Below are 26905 nucleotides of genomic sequence, written 5' to 3' on the forward strand. Positions count from 1 at the left end.
CAGTGGGTGGTTTGCCCACTGTTCAATCCTGGGGAGTGCAAAGCCACAGTCTCTCAAGTGGATGACAGTCTCCACTGGTTCTAGAGGGGGCTTGGTGCCTAAGAGTGCTTCATCCTGCCAAGGACTGAGGTAGTGGATGGATCTCTCCACTGGTTCTGGAAGGGCATGGTGCCCAGAGTGCTTCATCCTGCCAAGGACTGAGGTAGTGGATGGATCTCTCCACTGGTTCTGGAGGGGGCTTGGTGCCCAGAGTGCCTCATCCTGCTCGTGACGGACTCAGTAGCGTCAGTGCCCTTGGTGCTCATGGGCCAGCGGTGCATGTGGCGGCGGTGCCCTTTTCAGCGGTGCTTGTGGTGGCGGTGCCCTGTTCAGCGGTGCTTGGGTCGACGGTGCCCTGTTCAGCGGTGCTTGTGGCGGCGGTGCCCTGTTCAGAGGTGCTTGTGGCGGCGGGGTCCTTTGTAGTGACTCAGCTGCTGGTGCCCCTTCATGGTCCAGCGGGGCTGGTGCTGGCGGTCCTGTCTGGCCCAACGGGGCTGGTGCTGACGGTCCTCTATGGCCCAGCGTGGCTGGTGCTGGCGGTCCTGTCTGGCCCAGCGGGGCTGGTGCTGGCGGTTCTGTCTGGCCCAGCAGGGCTGGTGCTGGTGGTCCTCTCTGGCCCAGCGGGGCTGGTGGTGGCAGTGTGGAATCACGTTCTCCTGGTTCCATTTGGACCTAGTAGACCCTGTGATACACAATGAAAATACAGGCCTGTTTCTGTTGAACACATTACAAAGGTGAATTAACTAGGCCTTGAAGAAATGTCTATTGTGCTTGAAACGCATTATGTTGCAAGGCTTGCTAAACTGACGGCCATCACAAGACACCACCGCATGCTAGCTTGCGAAATCCTCACTGCTAAAAGTACTAACCTATGCACTTATGGTTCCTCTTTCTCCACATATAGATGTATCACAAGACATTTGATTCAGAGGACATTGTGCAAGCTTCTTGTCCATGATTCTAAACCTTATATGGAGCATCACGTGTGCTACATAGAAAAAAGTTAATCATACAACATTATCCAGAACCAATGAAATGTGTTAATGTGTCTGCGGTTTAATGCTATAAAAGATCATGCATTACTTCCTTGTGCAGACTGTTCGAGCTGGATTTTGCCCGCTCAGTCTCCATGTACATGTATTTCTTATTGTGTCTTATTAGTTCTTATTAAAAGTAATCTAAGGAAGAGTGGCTGGTCTCGGTTTGTTTCCTGAATTGTCTGGATCTGAAATACTCCGACTTGGCTTCGACAGTAGCCTCTTGGGCAGCAGGGCAGGTGCTGGTGGTGGCCTCCTGGACAGCGGGATGATGGCGGTGGCCTCCTGGCCAGCGGGGATGATGGCGGTGGCATCCTGGGCAGCGGTGATGATGGCGGTGGGCTCCTGTGCAGCGGGGATGATGGCGGTGGCCTCTGGTGCAGCGGGGATGATGGCGGTCTTCTCCGCCGTGCTGCTCTTCCTAGACCTGCTGACTTTCTTGTGGCCCTTCCCCACCTTGGAAGGTGTCGCAGCTGACTCCACACTCCCACCTGTACCCCTGGGAGCGGCTTTGGTGGCTGGAGTCTTCCCCCTCTCTCGCCGGGCACTGGCCAACTTTTGATGCTTCACAGGTGGGGGACTGTCCATGCTGTTGCTCCGTGCCACACTGGCTGCCCTGGTGGCAGGTGCACTCCAGATTCTGGTGACTACAGGCACCACTGTTCCCGGAGATGTTGTGGCTGAGGTGCTAGGTTGGGACCTGGAGAGTCGGGCCCTAGGAGACTGACGGGGTGGGGGAGGTGTAGGAAAGAGGTCAAGGTTGGACAGGAAAAGTTTCTGGGAAACACTGGGATGGGTAGCGGGAGGGAGTTTGGAAGTGGAGGAAGAGGTTGTGGGTGTAGGAGGTGTTCGTTTGGTGACTTTGGGTGAAGGTGCATGCACTGGAGGCTGTCGTGAGGTGGATGGCTGTTGGTTGGGTGTGTGCCTGCGATTGTGTATCTTGGGAGGTGGTGTCACAGACACACTGGGAGAGGACACAGGGGATGTGTGAATGGCAGTGGGGGTAGTGACTGCACGTGAGCGGGGTGTGGTGGTGTGTGTGCTGGTGACGGCAGTAGTGGCTGTTGATGTAGTGCATGCAGGTGTGAGTGTAGACAAGACTGGGAGGGAGGAGGGAGACGAGGAGGAGGGGACACAGTGGAGGCAGTGGATGTTGATGTGTCTGCATGTGTGTGATGCTTGCGTGAGTGCCTGTGGGATGTGTGGTGCTTATGTTTGCCTGAGCTTCCCTTGTGTGTTGACGTGTGTGCATGCAGGTCTGAAGGTGTGCTTGGGATAGGCTGAGGTAGAGGGGATTGGGTCTGGGTGGAGGAAGTTGTAGGGGGGAGGCTAGAGACAGGGACAATGGATGCCATCAGTGCTGAGGCCAGAGTCTGAAAAGCTCGCTGAAGGGCCGCCTGACCAGAATGAATGCCCTCCCGGAATGCATTTGTTTGTTGCAACTGCCTTTCTACACCCTGGATGGCATTCAAAATGGTAGACTGCCCAACAGTGAGGGACCTGAGGAGGTCAATGGCCTCCTCACTGAGGGCAGCAGGGGTGACTGGGGCAGGGCCTGAGGTGCCTGGGGCGAAGGTGATGCCCACCCTCCTGGGTGAGCGGGCACAGGGCAAAGGCTGAGGGGCTGCTGGGAGGGCGGTGCTGGTAGGGGGATGGCGGCTGTACCTGTAGATGCGGGGGGCACAGATGTTGCCGCCACCACAAGGGAGCTCCCATCAGAGGATGAGTGTGTGTCACTGGTGTCAGCTCCTGTCCCCGCCGTGGAGCTCCCCTCGCCCTCCGTCCCACTGGTGAACTTCGAGTCCGTTGTCTCGCCCTCCAGGGCCATGTGGGATGCAGCTCCCTCCTGCTCCGTTGCCACTGCTCCTCCGCCTGATGATGCTAATGCACAAAAGAACAGGGAGACCACAAAAAGGTGGGGACGACAGAAGAAAGACATGTTGAGTGCATGCATTACCGCTACTGTTGGCAGACACAACAGACACAGAAGCCCCCTGCACTACGCCGCGCACTTGGCCTCCACTGTTCACTCCCTGGGACATGGCCTACAAGGCTTTGGACGACATCTGCACACATGGATGACACAGGAGCCTGACTAGGTGTACTTGGCACTGTACACAGGTGGGGTGGGGTGCCACAGGCTCTGCCAGAACAAGGGGACCTTGCCTCCTAAACTCGCCCTGGCCTAGGGAAACCCACAGCCCACCTCCCCCACCCAGACACCTCCACTGTGCGCAAAATCAGCAGAATGAGAGTGTACTCACCCCCTTGTGGCTGCTGTGATGCCCCCAAGCGCCCATCCAACTCCGGGAACGCCACCGCCAGGATCCTGAACATCAGGGGGGTCATAGTGCGACGGGCACGTTGGGAGGCCATCCCCAGCTGGGCCTCCGCCGTCTTCTTGCTCCAGCAGCGAATGTCCTCCCATCTCTTACGACAGTGGGTGCTCCGTCTGTGGTTGACCGCCAGGGTCCGGACATCCTTGGCGATGGCACGCCAAATATCTTTTTTCTGGTGGGTGCTGACCTACATGAATTGTACAGGGGGAAAAGAAAAGTTATTACCAAATGCACCGTCACAGTCATTGGACCCCATGCCTACCCTTGCCATGATGCACATGCAGTCACCGTTGTTTCATGCATGCCTCATTCCCCCCTCATCTTTCATCCACCCCACTCCATACAGGCATAGCCCATACAGCATGCTCCCAGTGTATTTACCTGTTTGTTTGGAGGACCGTAGAGTATCGTGTACTGGGGGAGGACCCCATCCACGAGTTTCTCCAACTTCTCTGATGTGAAGGCAGGGGCCCTTTCCCCAGTCGTACGAGCCATTGTCTCTTCCAGACCGAGGTCACAGCAGCACTTGCAGTGTAGGTCCTCTCCTGTCAAAGATCAGATATCGAGTGATTGCACAGATAGAAAATGTCAGTCACGTCCACGGCAGTGCGTACCGTCACCGTCGGTGTACATCGTCATTGGCTCCTGGGACCCATAGGGTCCAATGTTAACCAATGCACCATTGCGCCGCGGTCTTCGACCGCCTACGGCGACTGTGTACTATGCCAGCGCAGTTATCTCACATCCCATTGTCCCACTTTACAGGTCAGGCTGCCGCAATTTCAGGGGCCCACATAGCTTAATTTTTAACTGCGTCCACATACCTAGGCCTAGCCTGAACACACACAGGCCAATTTTCAGATTATGATTTGTGTTCTGGGTAAGCTGTGGGTACGTACCTCTGAGTTGTTTGACTCTGTGCTCGCTGTTGTCCTTCATAGGCACCGTCCGCTGGGACATGTGAGGAGATGGCGGCATCCTATGGTGTACAGACTGCTGGCGGACCTGTCGACAATGGAGGAAAGACATGTGATCATCACCTACAGGCTTGACTATGCCACAATCCTGGAACTGTGTGCCCAGCTGGAGCCAGACCTGATGTCAGCTATCCGCCATCCCACAGGAATCCCCCCTCAAGTGCAGGTGCTGCCAGTACTCCATTTCCTTGCAAGTGGGTCATTTCAAACAACAGTGGCCATAGCATCAGGGATGTCTCAGCCTATGTTTTCCAACGTGTTGTCCAGAGTGTTGTCTGCCCTGCTGAAACACATGCGGAGCTACATTGTTTTCCCTCAGGTGGCGGATTTGCCTACAGTGAAAGGAGACTTCCATGCCCTGGGACATATCCCCAACATCATAGGTGCCATTGATGGGACCCATGTGGCTTTGGAACCCCCCCCCGCAGGAGTGAACAGGTGTACAGAAACCAGAAGAGTTATCATTCCATGAATGTGCAGATGGTGTGTTTGGCAGACCAGTACATCTCCCATGTTAATGCCAAGTTCCCTAGCTCAGTGCATGACACCTACATCTTGCGGAATAGCAGCATCCCTTATGTGATGGGTCAACTCCAGAGGCACTGTGTGTGGCTAATAGGTGAGCACCTCAAAGCAAGTCAGTGGGAATGGTTGTCTGGGTCTGGGGATATCCCTACAGGTTAGTGTGTCTAACAGTTGTCCCTCGCTATTTGCAGGTGACTCTGGTTACCCCAAACTGTCATGGCTACTGACCCCAGTGAGGAATCCCAGGACAAGGGCAGAGGAACGCTACAATGAGGCCCATGGGCAAACTCGGCAGATAATAGAGCGGACCTTCAGCCTCCTGAAGGCCAGGTTCAGGTGCCTCCATATGACAGGTGGATCCCTATTCTACTCACCAAAGAAGGTGTGCCAGATCATCGTGGCTTGCTGTATGCTTCACAACTTAGCTTTGTGGCGACAGGTGCTTTTTCAGTAGGAGGATGGTCCAGATGGCAGTGTTGTTGCAGCTGTGGAGCCTGTGGACAGTGAAGACGAGGAAACAGAAGAAGAGGACATGGACAACAGGAACTCGGTGATCATGCAATATTTCCAGTGAGACACAGGTAAGAATACAAACCTGCCTACTACATGTACTTTAACACTACTACCTCTCTACTGTCTGTCGTTTTCACCCAGTGTATGGTCACTGAGTTGTCACTTTCCCTTGTGATTTCACAGATGTGTGTCCCACAGTGTGACATCTGCTTTGTTTCCTCATGGACTAGAGCTGTGTGACATAGGTATGTTGACATTACAATTGAAAGAGCATTTTGCCACTGTAATTGCTAATACACTATTCCGAAATCACAGGCTGATTCCAGATTGTTTTGTGCTTCAAGGGTGTTTATTTAAGTGCTCAATATTGGAGGGGGTTGTAAAATGGTGAGGGGTGATGGTGGAGGAATGTCCATGGCAGAGTCCAGTCTATTAGTCTCACAGGTGCATTGCCCAAATGGGCATAGGAAGTGGACAGAAGGATGACATTCAGGGTGGTCTCATTTCTTGGTGGAGGTCTTGACATCGTTCTCTGTCTTTGTCCTGGATCTCAGGGACCGTTTGCGGGGTGGATCTCCCTCTGCAGGAGGTGGGGTGCTGGTGTGGTGGTTCTGTGGTGGTGCCTCCTGTCCACTAGCACTGGCGGAGGTGGTGGGCAGTTCATCGTCTATGCTAGTGTCAGGGGCCCCTTGTTGTGCCAAAGTGTCCTTCCTGGTGGTGAGTACTTCGCCTACGATGGTGCCAAGGGTGGAATTGATGGCTCTGAGTTCCTCCCTGGAGCCCAAATACTGTTCCTCCTGCAGGCGCTGGGTCTCCTGAAACTTGGCCAGTACCGTTGCCATCGTCTCCTGGGAGTGGTGGTGGGCTCCCATGATGGAGTAGAGGGCCTTCTGGAGAATGGGTTCCCTTGGCCTGGCCTCCCCCTGTCGCACAGCAGCCCTCCCAGTTCCCCTGTGTTCCTGGGCCTCTGTCCCCTGGACCGTGTGCCCACTACCACTGCCCCCAGGTCCCTGTTGTTGTTGGGGTGGTGGGTTAGCCTGGGTTCCTTGTAGTGGTGGACACACTGCTGATTGACGTGTCCTGGGGACGGAGGTATGGGCCCGCTGGGTGGGTGCTGTGCTGGTGTTTCCAGAGGGGGGAAGCTCTGTAGTGGCCTGTGACTGTGTGAGGGGAACTGACTGTCCCGAGGTCCCCGATGGGCCGGGCTGGTCATCTAGATCCAGTTGGACAGAGCTGCTGTCAGCACTGTGGGCTTCTTCTGTTGGTGGTGTGGACATGTGTGGACCCTCCTGTCCGGTGACGTTGGGTAGGGGTCATGCAGGGGTATAAAAGGATGTTTATTGCATCTGTGTATGCCATGGTGTGTAATAGGTGGGTGTCCGTGTACCCCAGTGCTTGCATTCCTGTGTGGGACCTTGTGTGATGGTGGTTTAGGGGGGTGTATGGGTATGTGCAGTGGGCATGCTTTGGTGATGGGTGTCCATGCTTTGTTGTTGCGTGCACAGCTTGGTGTTGGGATGGGTGGGTTATGATAGTGGGACATTTGTGAGGAGTAGGAGTGATGGGGTGAGGGTGGGGATATGTGAAGGCATGCAGGTAGGGTGGGGGATGTAATAGTAATGCTTTGACTTACCAGAGTCCATTCCTCCATCTACTCCTGCGAGGCCCTCAGGATGCAGATTCGCCAAGACCTGCTTCTCCCATGTTGTTAGTTGTGGGGGATGAAGTGGGGGTCCGCCGCCACTCCGCTGAACCACAAGGTGGTGTCTTGAGACCACGGAACGCACCTTCCCCCGTAGGTCGTTCCACCTCTTCCTGACGTCATCCCTATTTCTTGGGTGCTATCCCAGTGCGTTGACCCTGTCCACTATTCTTCGCCATAGCTCCATCTTCCTAGCTATGGATGTGTGCTGCACCTGTGATCCGAATAGCTGTGGCTCTACTCGGACGATTTCCTCCACCATGACCCTAAGCTCCTCCTCAGAGAACCTGGGGTGTCTTTGCCGTGCCATGGTGTGGTGTTGGTGATGTGGTGGGTGGTGTGTATAGTGATAAGTGGGGTGATATTTAGTAGTGTGTTGTGTGAGGTACGTGGAAGTTCTGTGGGTGATGGTATTGTGTGCCTGTGGATGCTTGGTAGTTGTTTGTAGTGTCTCTCTCTGGCCTTCGTTCGGGATTTTGGTCGTAGGGGTTTGTGGGTGATGTGGGTGTGTGTATGTGTATCAGGTGTGTGTATTTCGAATTGTCCAATGTGGCTGTGTTTTGTAGATGTGTGTGTATTTTAAGTGCGGCGGTGTGTACCGCCAATGGAATACTGCGGTTGAAAGACCGCCGCGTGGATTCGTGTGTCGTGATAGTGTGGGCGTATTTCTGTTGGTGTGACAGTGCAGGTTTTGTTTTCGCCAGTTTATCACTGACCTTTGGTGTGGCGGACTTGTGTGGGTGTCTGAATTTTGGCGGATTCCGTGCTGTGGGTCATAATAGCTGTGGCGGAATTCTGCGGCCGCGGCGGTGTGTTGGCGGTCTTCTGCACGGCGGTAAGCGGCTTCTACCGCCAGTGTTGTAATGAGGGCCATAGTGATCACACCAGCAGTATTTGACAAATCACCAACATCTGCAAAATGAATTGCCAGAGGGAATAGTAAGTGGTCATTGTTGGACCTGGCTCTTTTACAGGGTCATTCCCTAGACTTTTTAGTTTTTGCCTCCTTATTTTTCTGACCTTTGTTGGCTGATGTTTTGACTCTGAGCACTTTTTCACTGTTAACCAGTGCTAAAGTGCATGTGCTCTCCCTTAAAAAAAATTGCTATGATTGGCTTATACCTAATTGACATATTTAATTTACCCATAAGACCCTTCTAAAGTGGTATCCTTATACCCAGGGCCTGTAAATTAAATGCGACTAGTGGGCCTGCAGCGCTGCTTGCGCCACCCACTGATGCAGTCTGTCAAACCTATCTCAGGCCTGCTAGCGCACAGCACAGTTTTCTGCCACAAGGACCTGGCATCTAAATTTACTTGCCAGGCCCAGAACTCCTATTTTACTACATGTAAGTCAGCCCTAAGGTACACACTAGCTAGCTCTTTGGGTAGGGTGCCATGTATGTAGAAGGCAGGGCATGTACTATGTTGCGTGGCCTGTCCTGGTAGTGACAAACAGTCTAACTTTTTGTCTCACTACTGTGAGTGCTGCCCTCTCATAGGATTGCATTGGAAATGACCTGCCTTATGTGTAAGGGGTATTGTCTGATTTATGAGGGGTAGCCTAGGCATGTTTGGTATGGTTGTGACAGTGATGTGAAATGCTGCTTACTGGTGTAGGTGTATTTTTTATTACTATCACAGAAATGCCACTTCTAAAAAGTGCACATTTATCTGTGCTTATGACTTTGGTGTTTTGCAGCTTGCCTCCAATCCACGTCTGGGCAGACTGACAGTTGGGGCTTTGTGCATACTTTTCAGACAGCCTGAACACAGGGAGGGTGGAGGTGTCACAGAGGTGCATTTACATATTATAAAGCCTTCCTGGACTGAGAGAAGGGAGAGGCGGGGCGCAGCTGCATTTGTAAAGGCTGTGCCCTGGCCTCGCACAATAGGGTCGTTTACGCCCCACTGATGTTTGGAGCCTGTGCTGGTGGAGAGAAGGGGCACTCCCAGAACCAGTTGCAACTGGTTGGAACCCTCTCTCCTTCTCATTGCAAGAGACACTGCAAACTAAGTATAAGTACAGGGGAATGTTCCCCACAATTTGGAAATTCTTGGGACTTGAAACTGGACACAGGACGCTGGTAAATGGACTCACCAGGACCACCTTGAACTGCTGCTGCTGTGCGTGCTGACCTGTGACCTGCCTGGTCACCAGGAGGAACTGCCACTGCTTGCACCCCCTTGTTGTGCTGACCTGCTGCCCTGCACCACCTTCTTCATCAGTTGTCTCAAGAGGCAGGGTGCTGTGGCCCCTGACCTCTGTACCTTTCTTCCAGCACGAGGAGTGCTGCTGTTGCTGCCTAGCGCTTTGGGAGCGCTCCTTTGTGACATAAAAGCGCTTTTCCAAAAGCGCGCTTTTCTGACTGGAAAAAATCACAGCCGCAGCCCGGGCTGGCTGCAGATTTGTCTATAGCGCTTTGAAAAGGGCTCTCTTAGTAGCCCCCAAAATCACTGCCACGACCCGGGTGTCTTACTCATCTCCAGTGCGAGGGCTGCACTGTTTTCAGTGCCCCAGGGGCACAAGAAGAAGTCCAGAGGAGCAAGCGTGCTCCTGTCGGCGCCCCCGGGGCACGGTCCACTCTCAGAAGTGCCCCAGGGGCACCAGCCACCTCCGTTTCTGTGGGGATCACCGCGGCAGCCCGGGAAGCTGCTTCAAAACACTTGCTTACTGCATGAGGTGCAGGCAAGTGTCAACTCGGGCCCCAGGAGGGGTCAGGGACTCACAAGCTTCACAAGCAGGACTCGGGTAAGGCGCAGGGAGCGCCCCTTCCCCAATTTCTGCATTAAGAGCAGGACGCTCCTTTTTCTTCCAAAATGGGCATTGTTTCTTGCAACATCGGGAAGGGAGATCTCAACGGAGGCCCCCTTCCGCTCGCCCCTAAATCGTTGTTGGGTCTCGCCTGGCCCCCACCCCAAGGACAGGGTGCGAGGAGGCCGAGGCGGGCAGCCTTCTGAATTGAGGGCCCCCATAGAGGCCCGTTTTCTACCAGGAGAGGGTGCCAACCGCCTCTCTACCCCAGGAGCACCACGTGGTCCCCGTTGAGCGCAGAGGAGCGCAGAGGAATGCCGGTGGCCCCCTATGCCCCCACTTCTGGGAAGAGGGAGTGCCTCTTCCACAGGAAACCAGGTACTTTTAGGGATATAGTGGCTCAGTGAGCAAAGTATGGCCCTAGAAAAATTCATATGTTTTACCTGCTTTTCCTGCCATTACATATACGTGCTAATGTTCCTCTTATGGGCATGATTTGCTGATATGTATTTTTATGACTCGTGAGATATTTTCTAATGTTCCTTTTATGGGTATTTAGGAGTTATTCATGACAAGTGCATAGAATTCTTACTGTAATTCCTGACTACTGCTTATGTTGCAGAATCCTGAGTACTTACGTGTTCCAATGTGACAACTGTGTATTCTTGCAGAGTATTAGTAACTTGTGTAACATTCTGACAACTGCCAAGGTAGCAGGGTATTACTTATGTGTAATGTTGGTCTAATTATGTTTTGCGCAATACAGTTTATTTTTACATAGCTCAGTGTTGTGTTTACTTTGTGGTGTACATTTTGCGTGACACGTGTTGTGTGTGTTGTGCAAATGCTTTACACATTTCCTCCAGGTTAGGCCTGACTGCTCATGCCAAGCTACCATGTGGGTGAGAAGGGGTTACTTGGCCGTGTAACTCCCTTGCCCTGACTAGAGTGGGTGGGTTCTGCCTTTTTTTAGGTGCATACCCTAGCCAACCAGAAACCCAATTTCTAACAGTCATAGAAGTGGGAAATATCAGCATGCCAGTGCCACACATATTACAACCAAAGTCATTAAAATGTAAAGTTACACTGTCCTACCTGTGTGTCATTGGAAGTATTGACGGATCACAGATGTTCTGTTGTCCTCATCCTCTGCCTCCTCATCCTTAATGTCCACAGGGTCTACTGCTGCCACAGGGGCATCTCCAGTCTCCTCCTCCTGCAGAAAAGGGACATGGCGTCTGAGGGCCAGGTTATGCAACATGCAGCATGCCACTACTATCTGGCAGACCTTCTTGGGTAAGTAGCACAGGGATCCACCTGTTAGATGGAGGCACCGAAACCTGGCTGTCAGGAGGCAAAAGGTTCTCTAAATTATCCTTCTGGTTCCCCCATATGCCTTATTATAACGTTCTTCTGCCTTTGTCCTGGCATTCTTCACAGGGGTCAGCAACCATGACAGGTTTGGGTAAGCAGAGTCACCTGCAAATATTGAGGGACAGCATTTAGCAACATACTATGATATATGGCTAACACCACAGGCATACACCAACATATACTTGGTGGGAATCAGGGCTCCCCTATTAGCCACACCCTGTGCCTCTGTAGTTGGCCCATACATTTGGGATGCTGCTATTCCTCAGGACAAAGGCAACATGCACCGACCCAGGATACTTAGCATTGACGTGGGAGATGTACTGGTCCCCCAAGCACCCCATCTAAACATTCAAGGATTGGAAACTCTTACGATTCCTGAACACCTGTTCATTCTGCCGGGGGTGGGAGGGACTAATGCAATAGGTGTACCATCAATCGCCCCAATTATGTTGGGGATATGTCCCATTACATAAAACTCGGCTTTCACTGTGGCCAAATCCTCAACCTGGGGGAAAACAATGTAACTGCACATGTGTTTTATAAGGGCAGACAACTCTCTTGTCAGCACTATTGAGAACATTGGCTGTGACATTCCTGCTGCCAAGCCCACTGTTACTTGGAAAGAACCACTTGCCAGGAAATGGAGTACGGATAGCACTTGCAGAAGAGGGGGGATCCAAGTGGTGTGACGGATAGCAGATATCAGGTCAGGCTCCAAATGGGCACACAGCTCTGTGATTGTGGCCCTGTCAAGCCTATAGTTGAGGATGATGTGCCTATCCTCCAGTGTAGCCAAGACCACCAGGGGTCTGTACACGGGGGTATGTCTCCATCTCCCATTCTTCCGCAGCGGTAGGTATCTAAGGGACAAAAGAGTGAGGAGGTTGTCACAAACTGAACTTTGGAGCCACAACAGTAGTTTGCATTCTATTAACATGTAATGGGTCAGTATGATTTGTGCAGTATGTGCCTGTTTCTCCTGTGACGCAGCATGATTCCATAGGACTGGATCATCTCATTCCTCTCCGACAGAACCCAGAGAGTCCGCCTCCCCCCTTCCGCTCCAAAGCCACCAACATCATCTGCGGCGTCCCCCAAGGCTCATCCTTCAGCCAGACGCTGTTCAACATCTACATGGCCCCCCTCGCACAAGTGGCCCGACAACACAACTTCAACATTGTCTCCTACGCAGACGACATCCAGCTCACGCTCTCCCTCACCAAGGACCCGTGCACCGCCAAAACCAACCTCCACGAGGGAATGAAATCCATTGCCGAATGGATGAGAAGCAGCCGTCTGGAACTGAATTCGGACAAGACGGAGGTCCTCATCCTCGGACCCACCCCCTCCGCCTGGGATGACTCCTTGTGGCCTACCTCACTAGGAACCCCACCGACACCGACCAACCACGCACGCAACCTGGGCTTCGTCCTCGACTCCTCCCTCACCATGTCTAAACAGGTCAACACAGTTTCCTCCTCCTGCTACAACACACTCCGCATGCTCCGTAGGATCTACAAGTGGATCCCGAAAGAAACAAGAAGAACGGTGACACAGGCCCTCGTCAGCAGCAGGCTAGACTACGGCAATGCAATCTACACAGGCATCCCAGCAAAAGACCTACGACGCCTCCAACGCATCCAAAACACCTCCGCCCGGCTGATCCTCAACGTACCCCGCCGCAGCCACATCTCCTTCCACCTGAGAAACCTTCACTGGCTCCCCATGGACAAGAGGATCACTTTCAAGCTTCTTACCCACACTCACAAAGCACTCCATGACACCGGACCAGCCTACCTGAACAACAGACTCAGCTTCTACATCCCCCACCCGTCAGCTGCGCTCCGCAAACCTTGCCCTTGCTGTCGTTCCTCGCATCCAACGAAAGACCTCCGGCGGCAGATCCTTCTCATACCTCGACCTGGAACACCCTCCCTACCAACCTGCGACAGACCCAAGACCTACTCACCTTCAGAAGAATCCTCAGTCCTGGCTCTTCGATCAGTAACAGCAGCTCCCCCCCCCAGCGCCTTGAAACCCTCACGGGTACGTAGAGCGCTTTATAAATTAAATGATTGATTGATTGATTGATTGATTGGTGGAGACTGGAAGGCACAATTCAGACTCAGATACCTCCTCCGATGGAAGCTCCCTGTGGTGGCAGACCCTTCTGTGAACACCCCAGCTACAGCTGCCACCCCCTTACGACCACTGCCCTCCCAGCAGCCCCTCAGCGAGTTGCCCAGACCCGCTCAACCAGGAGGGTGGGCATCTCCTTCGCCCCAGGCACATCAGACCCTGCCCAGTGAGCCCTGCTGCACTGAGTGAGGAGGCTATTGACCTCCTGAGATCCATCTATGTAGGGCAGTCAACCATTATAAATGTCATCCTGGGGCTGGCAGCCCAGATGCAACCATTTAATGCATTCCTGGAGGGCATTCACACTGGATTGGCGGCCCAACAGAGATCGATTATGCTCTGGCCTCCTCTCTGATGGCAGCCATTGTCCCTGTTTCTACTGTCCCCCCTCCAACTACCACTTCACAGTCCCATTCCCCTCAATCCCAACCCATCCCAAGCACACAGCCAGATGAGCATGCACACAGGAAAACACCCAAGAGTGTCACAGGCAAACACAAGCACCACACTTCATCCCACAGGCACTCACACAAACACCATCCAGTTGCAGACACAACATCCACTATTTCCACTGTCTCCCCCTCTTCCTCCTCCTCCACCTCCCACCCAGTTACGTCCACACTCACACCTGCATGCACAACATCATCATCCACTAACTGCATCATCACAACACCAGGCAGAACACACACCTCACTGGCAGACACCTCCACACCAGCCATGCACACGTCCCCTGTGTCCTCTCCCACTGTGTCTGCCCCCCTTCCTAAAGTACACAAACTCAAGCACTCAAACACCCAGCAGCCATCCACCCACCTCACAACAGCATACAGCCCGTGCACCTGCACCCAAATCCAGCAGACAGACACATCCAACAACCATTCCCTCATCCTCCACTACCATTACTTTTCCCTCTTCCCACCCCAATGTCCCTAAAAAGCTTTTCCTTTCCACCATTGACCTTTTCCCTATCCCTTCCCCCTGCACGAATGGCCAGGGTATCACAAACCCAGCCAAGCACCTCAGCTGCACAGTCTACAGGCCCAGTTCCATATGCACCTACTCATGTTATAAAGGATTCCAGACCACATATACAAAAGGGGAAGGAGCCTGCACCTGCCATCCAAAAGGGGAAGGAGCCTGCACCAGCAGGCAAGAAGGGCAAGCAGCCTGCAACAGCAGGCAAGAAGGGGAAGGAGCCTTCACCTGCCACCCGAAAGGGCAAGAAGGGCAAGGAGCCTGCACCAGCATCTGTCACGGAGCCCCCACCGCCAACCGTGGTTGTGCAGCCATTGTAGGGTACAGGGGCTGTGCAGGAGCCTCCCACTACCACCACAGTGCAACCATCCGAGGGTGCAGGGGCTGATCAGGAGCCTCCCATCACCACCACCAGCACCACCACAGTTCAACCATCTGAGGGTGGAGGGGTTGTGCAGGAGCCTCCCATCACCACCTCCAGCACCGCCACACTGCAGTCATATGAGGGTGCAGGGGCTGTGCAGGAGTCTCAAACCATCACCACCAGCACCACCACAATGCAGCCGTCACCGCCAGCAGACACAATGTGATCCTGCCTCCTTGGGCTGCTGTGCGGCCTGTCCACTCCAGAACCAGTGGGGAAGACACCCACTCGACAGACTGAGGCCTATCTCTCCCCAAGACAAAGCACAGGGCATGTTGCCCCCTCCAGAACCAGTGGGGAAGACACCCACTTGAGAGACTGATGCCTTGCACTCCTCAGGACAAAGCACAGGGCATGTTGCCCCCTCCATAACCAGTGGGGAAGACACCAACTCAAGAGACTGTGGCCTATCACTCCCCAGGACTAAGCACAGGGCATGTTGCCCCCTCCAGAACCAGTGGGGAAGACACCCACTCGAGAGACTGTGGCCTGGCACCCCCAAGGACAAAGCACAGGGCATGTCTCCCCCTCCAGAACCAGTGGTCTTTTTTCCGCTCCCAGCTGAGGTGCACCTCTTTCCAACGAAGTGCCTGCCTATTTGCCAACTGATGCCCCTGCAGTGTTCTCTTCATATAGATGCAGGTGACAAGTGGGGCTTTGGACTTTGCCCTGTGGACATGTGGCCTGCGCTAACTGAGGACTGGGCAGTGTCCCTTTTTCTGTACATTTGTAAATATCTGTAGCATTGGCTAAATTATTATTTATACTGTGTTGTTCTTATTACAATCACTTTGGTGCATTCCTAATCTCCTTGCATTATTCAGCCGTTTTAGGGGGATTAACTTGTTTTCTTGTGCATCTGGTTGTATGTATGGTGTGTGTGTGTGGGGTGTGTATGGTGCGTGTGTGTGTGTCACTGTCGTTTTCCTCCCCCCTCCTTTGTGTGCTATGCGGCTGTACTCACTGCGCTGGTGTTCGTGGTAGAGCAGAACGTAGAATATCATCGGAAATACTTGTAGTTCTAGTTCCATGGCGGTGTGGTTGTTCCCTGTATCTCCAATGGTGAGTCCTTTCACTTCTGTGCAGTGTTTCTGCCAGGCTTTTGATGTCGTTGGTACTGCCCCGGAAAAGGTGGAGGATTGTCTGGTCATAATATGGTGGGTGGAACTTTGACTTCCACCTGGCTGTAGGCGGCTACCGCCGTGATGCCTGTTGTTTCCGCCCTGGCGGTTAGTGTGGTACATTGGCTGTCTTTCGGAGATCTTTCTGCCATGTTCATAATTTGGAGGTAGATACTGCTGGCCTGTTGCCGGTATTACCGCCATTTTATCACCGACCGCCAGGGTTGTAATGAGGGCCTATGTCACAGAACTCCAGTTCTTGACTTTACTGAACACTGTTACCTTAATAGGTAAAGTGATGATAGCTTCAAATACTCTCATGAAATGACCCACTCTCTTACACTTGTTACATGTCTTACTCATACAGGTCAGTTTTCATTTTGACCAATATGAGAACTAGAACCGCCTTCCAGACACCAACTTTTTACCACGATAAGACTTATTTTTCAAAACACACTCACACTCTCTAGAACTTACTTTCAATGCTCAATCCTGTTAACAATCTTAATCTTTGCTCTAGTGTAAGGTTCGTATAGCATAATAAATGTTCTTGCACCTTCTTTGAGCCACATTTCAAAACAATTGGATCCCTAATGCATTCATCCACATGGGCTAAAAAATTACAAGAACTACCCATATTCGTTAATGATGCCACATATTGGTCAATTGTTTCCGTCATTGCCTGTTTTCTTGAATGAAAATGAAATTGTTCCAAAACATTGCTTGGATGCTCTGAAAAATGCATACACATATTCCATCTATCAGCTTCCCCAGCATCATCACCAGTGGGTGGTTGGATAGCAGGTAAGTTGTGGAAAATCTTTTGGCCCTCAGCTCCAAGGAAATTAAATAATAAAGCGACGGTTCTGTCTAGTGAATAATTCATTGCATCAGTAGCAACCAGGTCATTCTGAAAGACACAAACCGAATATTTTCATTTTTGTAGAGGTTCCCCTTGGTTTGGAAGAAAATATGATGGTTGCTTTATATTACCCTAACTGGCCTTGCTCAAATGGTGGAAAGTACAAAGCAGAAATAAATCATAACAAGGAATAAACAAGGAAAATCCTGGCTCCGAGATTGAGCTCGAAAGTATTACATGATTAATTAAATAAATATCACATCAAAATGTCAGCACTTATATCCTTGAAGCGAGTCCCGTAGTACTGTATGTAGCCTGTAGAAGCTCCAGAATTAAATAAAAAAAGAGGTAAAATAGTGGCACGTAATGCAGGTTACTCAAGCGTTTAACAACTCAACTGTATACTGAGTTAAAAACAAAATGCTGTTACGTCAAACACATTAACGCAGTTTGTAACATGGCGCACAAACAACTAGAATGGCAACTTGCAAATAAGAGGCATTGCACAATATAGTCAATATAGTCTCACGCTGCCTGAGCAGTGACTCAGTTTATTCACTGTGGCCTACGCTAATCCTCCATGCTGATCTGTGCCTATTATTACCCCACACACCAAGCAGTGCAATTTGTGCTTCTGTTCTCATGATGTTGAGGACAATATAACTTCTGCCAGATGAAAAGCTATAGCTATCTTCGATAAGTAAAATAGAGCCCACTGACAAACATTCCATGAATCTGGATATCAAACTGCCACTTTCACAAAGATCAGATTGCAGAACCCTGTGCAGTCATTGAAAAAAATAACAAGCACACTCACAACATTCTACAATCTAATGTTAAACCTACTACATCTAAACACTGTGGCCCTCATTATAAACATGGCGGTAAACACCGCACCACCAGCAATGGCGGTAACTACCGCCAACAGGATGGTGGTCTGGACTGCCAGATAATGAAGCACATTAGAAACAGCCAGGGTGAAATCCACACACCCCCAGCATAGTAGTGCCGACAGCGACGGAAGAGGCTGCCCACAGGCTGACCGAAAGGCCCCACCTGCCCAACAAATAATGAAGCACAAGACTGCTGTCAGTTCCGGGGCGGGCGTGGCGGAAACAAACCAAATAAAAAGAAAAACTCACTCTAGCCACTCACAACACGCCGAGGCAGACATGGAGAGAGAATTGGAAATCATGCCAGTGCTGCTCCTTTCCATATACCTCCACAACCATGACCACCAACGAAGATGATGATGGTAAGTACTGCAACCGACTAAACAAGGGAAGAAAGGGCACAGTTAGACACCCACCCCACCCACCCTGCAACGCACCCCAACCCCTTACACCATCACAAGCCATACACACCAGAATAAAAGGTACTTACCCGACAAAAGGCCAGTACCACCTGGCCAAAGTACACACATGTGCACACCACACTCCCACAATGAAAAAATGAACCACATCTCCAGATTGTGCCAACAGCAACACTGGGCACACAAACTTTAATAAATAACGAAAAATGCAATGTCCAAATAAGGCCATTGGCCAGTCCATGTGTAGGAGGCTAAAGGGCCCAAATGGCCCGAACTTAACTCCCACACGTGCACATGGCACTCCACCATAAAAGGACATCAAAAGGGCAGCAAGGCACCTCGGGGAACAGGGGCAGGGGGATGCGGGACTGGGGACTTACGCCTGGGAGGGGGGTCTTGGGCTTCCGTTTGAGAGGTGAAGGGGGTTTGGCTTTGCTCTTGGAAGGTGGGGGAGTGGGCTTGGACCGGGGGGTGGCAGATGGACCTGGGGCAGCATGGGGCTTCTTCCTCTCTGGGGAAGGGGCACGGCAATAGGAAGGGTGGACTGGGGTGGACTTAGATGTGGAAGGATTGGACAGGGCAAGGAGGAGGGCACGTTTAGGGATGATACAGGGTCGGCCAGTGGGATCGAACAGGGTGACATGGCACAGGAAATGTAGTCCAGGGGCAGTTGGGGTGGACATGGAGGAAGGTGTGGGAGTGGACATAGAGGGAGTGCTTGTAAGTGGTGTAAGTGTGCTGGACGTGGATGCAGGTGCCTGTACAATATGCTGAGGTGTGGTGGATGTGTGTTGGGTGGGTGTCTGGGAACGTTTGAGTGTTTTGGGAGGAGGGGGGTGAACACAGTGGGACAAGACAGGCTGTCAGTGTGAATGGATGTTGTCTGGGTGTCTGCAGGTCTGGTGAGTTTGCTGCATGTATCAGTCAGTGTAGGTGTGGTGTCTGGGGTGGATGCCTGGATGTCTGATGTTGTGGTGACTGCAAGGATGGGGCCAGCAGCAGTGACTGAGGGTGCAGTGCTTGTGGGTGTGCATGTTGAGGTGACAGACAGGGAGGCGGCAGAGATAGATACACTGGGGGAAGTGGATGTTGTCGTGTGTGTCTTTGTATTTAGGCTGTGTGTATGCTTGTGGTGGGAAGTGTGGTGCTTGTGTTTCTGTGTGTGCTTCTTGTGTGTTGAGGTGCGTGCATGGTTGTCTGAACGTGTGCTTGTGATGGGTGACTGGGGCACGGGATGAGGTACCTGGTGCGAAGGAGATGCCCACCCTTCTGGGTGAGTGTGCACGGGCAACTGAGTGGGGAGCAACTGGGAGGGCTGTGATACAGAATGGTGGGCCCACTAGGGTCCGGCACCACCAGAGAGCTCCCATCGGAGGAGGTATCAGAGTCACTACTAGTGGTAGTTGCCTCCCCCGTGGTACTCCCCTCGCCCTCCAACCCAGCAGGTCCCATTGGCATTGATGGACTCTGCCTCCTTGGAACCTTGGGCCACTGCATCCTCACTCACCGGTGCCACTGCTCCATCACCAGATGATGCTGATGTACACACACAACACAAGAGTACAGGGGTGAGGAGGCAAAACATGAGAGAAATTTGTAAATACCTGAATGTATGTACATACTAGGTGCACACACACTCCCACCTAGCTTACACACCTACACGCAGCACCTACAATGATAGTCATGACTATGCCCCTGACTAATGGCCACTACCCCAGCATACAACTCATTTCCCACATGACACAAGGACCTGATGAACTGTGAGACCTGCCCCTAATCATCTCCGTGCCGATGAGGGGCAGGACTGCTGGTAGACACCTGTCAGAATACCTGGCACTAGTCATCATACAAACAACAGCACCCAAACACATCCATCAAAGAGGCATGAAACAGTGTTGGTATTCACCTCCTTGTGGCTGCTGTGCAGCCTTCAAGCGCACATCCAAATCTGGATATGCCATTGCCAAAATGCAGCACTCCTTCCTCGTTGGGGGGACTTCCCCAGCTAGGCCTCGCAGGTCTTCCTGGCCCAGCGCCGCAGGTCCTCCCACTGCTTCCTGCAGTGGGTGCTCCGCCGGTTGTAGACCCCCAGAGACCGCACCTCCCTGGCGATGACTTGCCAGAGTGCCCTCTTCTGATGGGTGCTGACCTGTATGGGACACACAGAAAAGAAAATCTGAGTTCAGGATATGGCCATGTGATACCGCTGACTATACTTCCCCTATGGGACGGACACTTCCCAAGATCATTTCACCAACTCAGTATCAGTATGTGCCACACAATCTACGCCTGTGCAGGTACATACTGACCACACATGCATACAGGCATCCGCCACCATCACAAACATCCATGCACTTCAACCGTCTGCTCACCTGCACCTCTGGTCATCCATATAACTTGGCATAGAGGGGTAGGACCCCATCCTCTAGTTTCTCCAGCTTCTCCATGGTGATGGCTGGGGCCCTTTCCCCTGTGACTCGTGCCATTTGAGTAACCACAGTCAGGACACAGCAGCACACTCAGTGGAGTACTTCCATGCACAGGATCCAGGAGTCAAGTGAATTTGGGGTGACGACATGGCGCACGGTCCGCAGTGGTGTGCACCGTCGGCGGCGATCATGATAGGCCCAGATTCCCCATTGACAACCATGTTAACCAATGAATGGGTGCACGGTGGTGAACACCACCTTACACCATGACAACAACCGCCAGCGAAATGAGGTCACTTCCATTCCTACATATCTGGAGGGCAGGAGGCTGCCATTTTGCAAGCACAACATAAATATTTCCTGGTCATGTGCCCCATACAGGACCTATGAAACCCAGCTCTTAGTCGCATGCCCACATGAGTGTCTGCTCCTTACATCAGTCCAGAGGTGTCACTGCATACATGTCCCTACAGTTGTACATCATACAGCACTTGTGTGTGTAAGCTACATATTGTACAGCATTTATTCTTTCACAACATGTTTTGCATGTGTATGTGTGTCCCTCATATGAGTTCTCTCCTCCACATAGGTATAGACCCATGTGGCGAGGGAGGGCCTCATCTGTGTACAGACCTCTTGTCGATTTGGAGACCATGGTGAAATGTCACATCATTGTTACCTACAGACTCAATAGTACAACCATCCATGAGCTATGTGCATTAATGGATCCTGAACCGAGACCGACTAATTGGAATCAGCATGCTATCCCTACTGAAGTGCAAGGGCTCTCTGTACTCCATTTCTTGGCTACAGGCTCATTTCAGGTGAAAGTGGGCATGGGTGCAGGGTTCTCACAGCCAATGTTTAGCCTCATCCTGTCTAAATTTGTGGATGAATTTGTATAACTCCAGCAGAAATATGTTAAGTTAACCCAAAGGGTTGAACTTCCTGCCATTAAGTCAGACTTTTATGTCTTTGCTAACATTCCCCATGTGATAGGTGCCATAGATGGCACCCACGTAGCTCTCATCCCCCCAAGAGTAAATGCACAGGTGTACAGGAACAGGAAGAACTTCCACTCAATGAACATAAAATTGGTGTGTACTGCTGACCAGCACATTTCACATGTGAATGCCATGTTTCCAGGATAAGTTCATGATTCCTTTATCCTCAGAAACAGCAGAGTGCCACACATGAGGGACAACTACAAGGGGACAGAGGATGGCTCATAGTTGAGTGTGTATGCCACTGAATCAGTACATAGCTGACAGGCAGGCTGTCTGCAAGTAATGGCAGTTTGTTACAGTCCTGTTTTAAACACTTTTGCAGATGATTCTGGATACCCCAACATGCAATGGCTCCTGACACCCGTGAGAAATCCCAGAAAATATGCAGAGAGGAATTATAATGAGGTCCATGGACGTACTAGGATGGTGATAGAGTGCACCATAAGTCTCCTGAAGGCTCAATTCTGTTGCCTACATTTCTCTGGGGGATGCTGGTGCTGTGGCCCTGAGAAGGTGTGTAGAATAGTGGTGGCCTGTTGCATGCTGCACAGCGTGGCTGTGAAGAAATGTATCCCCCTATTAGAGGAGGAGGGTGCTGTACATCCAGACCTACTACCTCTGAGAGGGGATGAGAATGATGGTGAGAATGAAGAGGGTGAAGATGTCCACTCCAGGAACCAGCTGATCCAACTATACTTCCAGTAACTATGAGGTACTGTTCACTGGTGATGTTGTCTGCACTGCATAATGTCTGTCTGACTTATTCATTATGGGAAAGTGGGGTCTGTACTCATTGACACTGTTACCTGCTGAATTCGGTGGTATGTTTCATGGAAACATACATTGTGTACAATTTGGTTTTCTCCGGACAATGTTGTGTGTGGGGTACCATTCCTGCAATAAAGGTATGCGTATGGAATCGACAGGCAAATGCATTCACATTAACAATTGATTCAATGTAATGACAGGGGACATACAAATTGGTGTACATGCGTTTTATTTGGTGTCATAAATGCTTTGCCGCGCTTTACAGAGATAGGGAGTAGGCTAATGGTGGATGTCCATACTAGGGACATGGGCTCAGCAATTGGTGGCAGTGGGTATAGGTCTATATGTCCTTTGGAATTTGTTCAGTTGCTATTGGCGGGTGTGGATGGTAGCACAGTGGCACACTTGGGAGACAGTTCATGTCAGAGTCACTTCTTAGTGGGGGCCTTGGTCTTGGCAGGTGTTCCATATCTGGAACTGAGGGACCGTTTGAGGTCTGGTGCTGGGCTGCACGGGTAGGGGTACTGGTCTCCTGTGTGTCCTCTGCCAGTGCCACCAGTCCTGTTGCTGCTGCTGATGTAGAGGGCAGGTCTGTGTCCTGGGCAGTGGTAGGGGCTTCTAGGTTTGTGGGGGTCTCAGGCTGGGTTAGGTAGTAGTGCTGCAGCACCCCTGCAATTGTGGCCATGGTGGCATTCAGTTGTTTCCACTGCTCCGTGGTCTCTTGATGTTGGGCAATCTGCAACCTTTGACTCTGTTCCAGGTTGGCCAGGATCTGGCCCATCCTGTCTTGTATGGTGGTATGCTCCCAGGACCTCCGAGAACACCTCCTGAGCTGCAGCATCCATCCTGTGGCCTCCCCCCTGGGCCACTGATTCCCTCCCACTGGGCCAAGCCCTAGTGCCTGTGTCTCCTGCACAGGTCTGGCAGTCCCACTTGCACTGGGGCCATCGTCATCCTGCCTGTTAGTAGGTGGAGACTCTGTACTTGCGGTCCACCAGTCTGTTGCCTGGAGACACTGGTGTCGGGTTGTTTGGCCTGACCTGTTGTTGGTGGCTGGGTGGTAGGGGTTTCAGTGGTGTCCTGGCTGGGGCTCCTTGAAGGTGTCAGTCCAACGACTGTGTGAAGGGCCAGGGTATTCCTCTCTGTCCACACCTCCCTCTTCAGTTTCCTGAGTGGGGCCTCTGTCTCCATGTTTGGTGCTGGCACTCCTTGGCCTTTCCGTCAGGGTGGCATGGGTGGTGGTGCCTGTGGGGGAATTGACATATATGTTACATGTACTAATTTGAATAAGGATGCATAGCTCTGCCCTATTTTGTGCTGTGTATTCCCCTGTTGGGCCATTCAGGGTCCTATTGTGGGCTTGCCATTACATTTTGCAGGGGGAAAAAGTGCCTCTTACGTCCTTCTCGGCATGGGTCCACGCCACCTCTAAGGCCACACACACCTGCTCATACTGTGGACCTTTTTGTGAAGAATGCAAGTCAGAAACAATTCTGTGAATTTAACACCAACATTTAGGGGCCTGATTTACAATTGCAATATTATCCAAGGATCAAGGTGGAACTGACCCATCAGATTCTCCTCAGGACCCTCTGACTCCAGCTCAATTTTCATTGCCCCTACTAACTATATCAGCAGTTTCCTTATAATTACTAAAGTAATGGCCTTGGCAGATTTAGAATGCACATTGAACACTTTAGATATGGTTCTGATAAAGGAACATCATATTTTTAGAAGAGCAAGTGTTGATGCCAAGATTACGACCCCTGCCTCCAGGTTGTAAGGCTGATGATGACACTAATAGACTGTCTGTCCTCAAAAGGTCAATGGGGTAGTCGACAAAGAATATAGGCATTGTTTTTGTTGCATGAAAACAGCACTGACCACCATAAAAAATGGACACCATTAGAAACGTAGAATGGTGATTAATAGCAGATCCAAGAAAATTAGCATCTTTGCCTAGTAATGTTGGCCATAGCTGAGAGTTCTGTAAATTTTTGGGATATTCAAAGACTCTATAAGAGACTCAAAGAGCATCTGTAGGTGGCTGGCCCCATTCATGATCACCGTAAAGTAATGATTCTAAAAGATATACGGGAAAAGGATGAGAATTCCAGACCAGACACATTTGGTGTAAACAGGAAGGAAAGGTGGATCATGAAATGGCACTAAGATAGGTAGTTGATCAGAAATCAGGTTTGTAGCAACATGAAGGATATTCTATATGGCTATTCAAGTAGCCAAAGAGAGCGCAGAAAATAATTTTAACATTCTGTAACAGGGCCTGTTCAGGTACATTGAAGATTCTGTTCATTCTAGCCATTCATAAATCCATACACTGGTTGTCAATTGAAGTATGCATATAAATTGGTTGACCTACCTTGCCAATGAAACTACTTCCATAAACCTTCCTATCTTACTACAATGTTTCAAACTTCTCAGAGTCTATGTACAACTTGGCCAGTCTTGAAGCTCAGCTCTGGTATTTCAGAAAAAGGTGAGCACATTTTGTTAAAAAATATGTGCCATAACATCAATGTGATTTACTGTGATAACCAAACTGCTTTATTCATTGATTTGATTTATATATCTTATTTGTGATTTGTGTAGGGAAATGACTCTTTTTGCATTATCATCCCATTCCTTTAAACCAATGCTGATGGCCTTTTGACTCTTTTTACTGGGACTTTGATAACCAAGACTGCTGCATGGGATCTGACCACTAAAACATGTTGGAATTGTCTCAACTCCTAATTGCCATATGTAATGTATCTATACGTCCTAGTATATGGTGCCCACAGCCCCCAAAAACCTATATGTAAAATGTCACTGCAGGACCATTTAGGCCACCCACTACAGTCAAAGTGCAATCATGTCTGCAGGCCCACAAGGTTAGTGCTAGGCATAAATGTGGCACCCTTGGGCACCGTCTTAAGAAGCTTATTGGATCTGCAGAAGACAGAAGAAGGGTTTCAGCTTGGTGGGTTTGATGAGACCTGTAAGACTGGACCTGCTCCTACGTGTACCCAGGGCAAAGAACTGGACTCCACAGGTCAGTCAGCTGACCTCCTGTTAAGCTACAGCTGCTGGAACTTCTTTTCCCTGAACAACCCAGCTGACAAGTTCCAATTAGACCTGCCCTAGACCGTGTTGGTGGTTTCTGCTGGAGTCTTTACTCTTGAAGTACTGTTCCTGAGGCCCTAGGACCTTTGGCCATGTCAAAGTAAGTTCCTCTGAACATCCTGAAAAACCTGGGACCTGGATGAACAAAAATAATGACATTATTACTTGCAGGGGACTACCCTCCACTCCGACTAATGATTCACTTTCTCACATTGGTGTTCGGTAGTTGGATCTAGTACTCATGTTTAGAAGTATGAGTCATCAGGTCTCTGACTGAGTCATTTTGTATCTTTCCAAAATATTGTTAATTGCAATTTTGCACCTTTAAAAGACTAAGGGAAAATGACATTGGATCTGGCTACCCTGGCAACTCTTACAGTGGTAGTGATAAAGTCCCCATGCAGAATAAAGGTAAATGAAGTTGGGCCAGAATGCCAGAAAGGTAGACTATGAAGAGGCCCTCAAGGCCTGTGAAGAAGCTCAGCAAGCTCAAATCCCCTCTGAGGATGACGCAATGGATGCAGCCTCAGAGGATGAGGGGGCTTGAAACCATCTGTCCCAAATGGATTTTCTGGTTTACCATCCAGGGCTGGGAACCATGCAGGCTCTGTCAGCATAAGCGCTTCTGAACTGACCATCCACAAGTTGCAGCTCAATGGCAAGCTGTCAGTAAGCGAGCTGCATGTTAAACTGTCACCCATAGCACTGGAGGAAAAGAACTTGCAATTGAGGATATAAGACTGGCTTTTGAGAAGAGGAAGGCCAACTTAAGACTTTTGAGGTCAGAAAAAGATATCAGCAAAGTTGAGCTGGCTACCGGGTCACTTCGTGCCCCTAACTTTTCAAGGGTATTGTGACTAGTTTTGTGGTAGGGGATTAACATTGACAAATGGTTTGCATCCCAAGAAAGAGCATTGAAAATGGGCAGGGTGGGTCAAAAGCACTGTAGAGGCTTTCTATGGAAGTCTGTACCAACACTCGATAGGGAAACACTCCTGAGCCTAGAAGGAGGGATGCTGACTCCTACACTCACTTGAAGGATGCTGTTGTGCAGAAGTTTGGTTTAGATAGATAGCATGACATACAAGATCACTGAAAACAAAATAAAAAGCCATTCAATCAGGACATACAGACTAAATTACTCTACAAGTTTCATTGTACTTCTCAATGCACTTTAGTGCATGCATACTAAAAAAGGATACAATTTTAAAGGATAGCTTCAAATGGACAAAATCCAGTATGCTATGAATTAGCAGCAGTCAGATAAACAAAGGCCACTCCAAAAGGAGTTTAAAATAGCATTAGCAGGAGACAGGAACTTATAAAGCTGAAATGTGCCCTGTGCTCAAACCAGAAACATAGAGTGCTGGTAGAAAACAATCTTGCTATTACATCAGGCTCTAAACACAAAGTCAACACTAAAGTAATACTAAAGTAAAAAACGAAATTGGAAATGAACAAAACTGCCTTGTGAGCTGGAGTGC

This window comes from Pleurodeles waltl, chromosome 2_2 (genome assembly GCF_031143425.1).
Source record: "Pleurodeles waltl isolate 20211129_DDA chromosome 2_2, aPleWal1.hap1.20221129, whole genome shotgun sequence".
Lineage (NCBI taxonomy): Eukaryota > Metazoa > Chordata > Amphibia > Caudata > Salamandridae > Pleurodeles > Pleurodeles waltl.